This window comes from Microtus ochrogaster, chromosome 2, assembly GCF_000317375.1.
Source record: "Microtus ochrogaster isolate Prairie Vole_2 chromosome 2, MicOch1.0, whole genome shotgun sequence".
In the NCBI taxonomy this organism is placed as follows: Eukaryota; Metazoa; Chordata; class Mammalia; order Rodentia; family Cricetidae; genus Microtus; species Microtus ochrogaster.
The window spans coordinates 22,674,338-22,678,881 of NC_022010.1; the positions used below are offsets into that span (position 1 = coordinate 22,674,338).

General features: G+C 41.1%; 1 long non-coding RNA gene across 1 annotated transcript; it reads right to left on the reverse strand.

Moving 5' to 3' along the window:
• Positions 1–747: 747 nt before the first annotated feature.
• On the reverse strand, positions 748–4,327 carry LOC113458037. The gene is made up of 4 exons (XR_003378486.1): positions 4,128–4,327; positions 3,939–4,041; positions 2,569–2,849; positions 748–1,091 (listed from the first exon to the last, which is right to left on the reverse strand). It is a non-coding gene; the product is annotated as an uncharacterized LOC113458037 (long non-coding RNA).
• Positions 4,328–4,544: the final 217 nt, after the last annotated feature.

Below are 4,544 nucleotides of genomic sequence, written 5' to 3' on the forward strand. Positions count from 1 at the left end.
TGTAGACCAGGCTGGTCTCAAACTCACAGAGATCCGCCTGCCTCTGCCTCCCAAGTGCTGGGATTAAAGGCATGCGCCACCACCGCCTGGCTAGGAATTATCATTTTGTTAAGGTATCAGTGATATAAGAGCCAATAGCAATTAGCAGAAGCAGAAGGGCCAAAGGTCCTGTGGTGGCTGACAGAGCACATTGTCTAGAAGGAACTGGGAAATGAGAATGGGAATCAGTTATTTATTTTATCTCAAGTCCCAAAGGACAGGGAGTTTCCTTCTGAATTCACATTCCATTTTGTTGGGGGACAAGGGGCGATGTATTGTATGCTGTAATTACTTCCTAGCTGAAACTGTCAGGTCCTGTCTGACATATTTATCCACGCTTTGGGGGAAGCATGTTGATTAAGAAAGAAATAGATACGAGACACAGATGGAGTTGGGAGGGCATCCAGCAAATACTGATTGATATTCACCTCATGTTTATTTTCATAGCCTTTCTATACCCTATTCCTAAAAGAGGGGCAGGGAAGGCAAAAGACTCCTTTACCATGATACAAGGAACAAAGTAATTACCTTTTTAATACCCAAAACATCAAGTAACCACATCCTAGGTCAAAGCATCCTGTTTGTAGCCACGCCTTAGGTCAAACCTCCTGTCATCACCTTGAAGGAGCAAGACTAGGTCTGAACTCTCTGGCCTTTAGTCAAGGTAGAATGGATCCACTTCTGTGGGCTCCCACAGATTCCCCCCTTTTAATTTATTTATTAAAGCTTGCACTTCTGCTACAGGACAGATGGCTGTGCCTGTCTTAGATTGTGTTCTTCAACCTTGCAGACTTACCCATCATCAGTACATACATTTCATCATGAAACATCCTGTTTTAGATTGCCTGGAGGGAAAAAGATCTTACTCATCATTACTACCAGCATCTGTTCATAAAGGGTTAAGGGAGATTGTGTAGCTTGATGCCAAGCACCTCCCAGCCAACTTTTCATTGATCTCTCACAAGTAACTGGAGAATCATAGGCAAGCAGATAATGCTTCGTAATACACGTGTGTTGACAGAGGCTGTTTGCTCATTTCCAGCTGCCCAGACCTGAAAGGATCACACAGAAACTATATTAATTGCAATACTGTTTGACCAATAGTTTAAGCATATTTTTAGCTAGCTCTTACATCTTAAATTAACTAATTTTTATTATTTTATATTTTACCATAAGGCTCATGGTTTACTGGTATTGAGGGCGTGTGGTCATCTTTCTCTTCCGGAAGCTACATGGCCTCTCCCTGACTCTACCTTCTTTCCTCCTCTATAGGCTTGGAATTCCCACCTTGCTCCATTTTGCTAAGCCACTGGCTGAAACAGCTTTATTCATTAACTAATAAAAGCAGCACATACGTAGAGGGACTTCCCACACCATGTGTGCTCCCATGGCCACATATCTACTAATAAAGGAGTAGAGGGTGACCAAGATGGGATGGCCTTTTTAAGTTGGTTTAGGATGTCTTTAACAGTTTTAGCTGCATCAAAATCCAAATTTGTCTTATGAAACATATCAAATATAAGAACTCATTAGTATCATGTCCAATTATTCTCAGATAGACTCTAACCTTTTTTCTAACCAGTGATGTGGAAGGTCCTTCTGTATATGTGTTGCTTTTATTGGTTAATGAGTAAAGAAGCTGCTTGGGCCTATGACAGGGTATAATAGAGCTAGGCAGAAAAACTAAACTGAATGCTGGGTGAAAAAAGGAGGAGTCAAAGAGAAGCCATGTAGCTGCTGGAGGAGATAGATGTTGGAACCTTGCCGGTAGGCTACAACCTAGTGGTGATGCACAGGTTAATAGAGATGTGGTTAATTTAAGATGCAAGAACTAGCTAGAAATATGTATAAACTAATAGGTCAAGCAGTGTTGTAATTAATATAGTTTCTTAATACAGACACAAAAGAACAGAGTTAAGCAAGGCTTCTTGGTAGCCATCATTTTTTTTTTCCAGCGTCTGTCTCTTCCATCAGCTACATGGCTTCTCTTTGAAGCCTATGCTGGGTGCCATTTGTTGGGTCCCACATGACATATGCGTGTGTGTGTTTGGTGGGAAGCACGTGGGTTAAAAAAGGAATAGATAAGAACAACTGATAGAGTCGAGAGGGTATTTTTTTTTTTTTTTTTATTTCCGAGACAGGGTTTCTCCGTAGCTTTTGGTTCCTGTCCTGGAACTAGCTCTTGTAGACCAGGCTGGCCTCGAACTCACAGAGATCTGCCTGCCTCTGCCTCCTGAGTGCTGGGATTAAAGGTGTGCGCCACCACCGCCCGGCTTCGAGAGGGTATTTAATAAATACTGAGATTCACCCCGTGTTTATTTCTCATAGCCTTTATATACCCCAATTCAAAGAGAAGGGGAAGGCAAAAGATTCTTTACTATGATACAAGGAACAAAGTAATTACCTCCTTAATACCCAAAACATCAAGTAACCACACCTGAGGCCAAAACATCCTATTAGCAACCCCGCCTTAGGTCAAACCTTGTCATACAACCTTGAAGGAGCGAGAATAGGTCTGAAATCTCTGACCTTTAGCCAAGGTGGAATGGATCCACTTCTGTGCGCTCCCTCACGAAACTAGGATGTTCCTGTCAGGGCCCAGGAAGTTTGTAATGTCAGACCAAAGCAAGGAAGGAGTTTAGACAAGGGGGAGTTCATCCGAAGCGTCTGGTTTGCTGACCCAGCTGAAGAGATGGGGAACTTTTACAACGGCTGGATTGTTGCACATCAGCTTTCAGCAAGTCCAGGCTTTAGCCATTTGGAGCAGGTTTTAGTCAGCAGTGGGATGTGCCTGTCAGTCAAGTGGAAGCCTGCAAGACAGAAGCCAAAATTTATGAACTTATAGAAAAATATTTGGAACTTTCAGGCCCATAGTCCTAGTAATTGGGAAGGCAAGGAGTCCCAAGACCAGGAGAGAAAGAGAAACGTCATCCTTAGGAATAGACAGGTGGGGAATCTTAGGCTGTATTTATCTGGAGTCCTTTTGATCTTTGAGAAGTGGATCCAAGTTTTCTACCTCTCTCTATTTTTTGAAGCTTATATGAATTTTTAGTTTACAAAAAGACATAAAAGTTTTAGACATGTTGGCATTATCAATCTGTACTGAAATCCATATTGTAGAAAACGAAGATAACAGTGTCTGTAAAACAGCTGGAGTAGTCTCACACCCTTAGGCCAGGCTTTTTCTATCTCTGCTCCTCTGGTTCAGCCAGACATTTTACTTTAGACAAACACCTCCTTCCTTCCTTCCTCCTTTCCTTCCTTCCACTCTCTCTCTTTCTCTTAATCTATTTCTTCATGTTTTTAAACAACATAAAAACTTTTACTAATGTCTTTCTTAAGTGTGTTTTTTTTAGTCTAATATATTTTATGGTTTCTTTTTAAATTTAGTATTTGTAGATATGAGAAACCAAAGCAAATACAGTTTATATCCCTTCCGCCTTTTACAATTTTCTACATATCATTAAGACTTGTATTTTAAGACTTTCTTAGACCCGTAAAACTTGTATGGACTTTAACCTCTTCTTTTAATCTAATCATTTACCAGAGACACAAGCAGTTATTATCGAGCACAGTCATTTTAAATCATGTTCTTTGAAATTACTTCTGAAACCTGTTTTTTTTTTTTTTTTTTTTTTTTTTTTGAGACAGAGTTTCTCTGTGTAACAGTCCTGGCTGTTCTGGAACTCAATTTGTAGACAAGGCTTGATTTTTGCAAATAAAATGAGTTAACAAGCTGGCTATGGCCTTGTGGAAGAATCTGGTTGCTGCTAAGCTGACAAAGTTATAGGTAGCCTAGTCATCAATACAATCAGACATTTGAGAAGGATAAATTATAACATGAAGAAGAATCAGAATGGCCTGTGTATCAGTCAAAATGGCAGCGACTAGTCCATTACCTAGACAAGCATCCCAGGCTCCTGTGGTCTCCATAGCTTTGGGGCAGAGGCACCAGGACAGTATCAGTCTTTGGCTGCTGGGCTCATAAGGTGAGAGTTTTTCCTGTGGAAGAGGAACGTGGGGAAGACTGACCTTACTTTGTCTATGCAAAGTGGAACAATCAATTCTCTAGTGTCCTGCATGCTCACAGTCTGGGCTGGGTCCTAGCAGCAGGTGTTGTCTTGGGGCATTTTGCTCACTGGTCAGTGTTATCAGCAATCCAGGTGGTGCCATCATGGTTTTCCATTATCTTCTTTGGAGACCTCAGGGTCGCTGCTAGGAGCTGGGAGCCTCTGTCTGTCATAATAAAGCCTTTGTATTAAATAACTTAAGTGCCGAATTCATCAGATCTTTGACAGGTTTGAAGACCACCATCTATTGGCTAGATCTGAGCTAAACAAACCTAGGCTTAATCTTGAAAATATATCTAAGTTTAGAAACAACAACCAGAACATCATGTTCCCCTGTCAAATGTCTCCGGTCCTATGTTTCTGCCCAGCATCTTGTTATAATTTCTGACTGAAATTTTGATCCTGCCATTTCACAGAAGGCCAATCATATAGAAC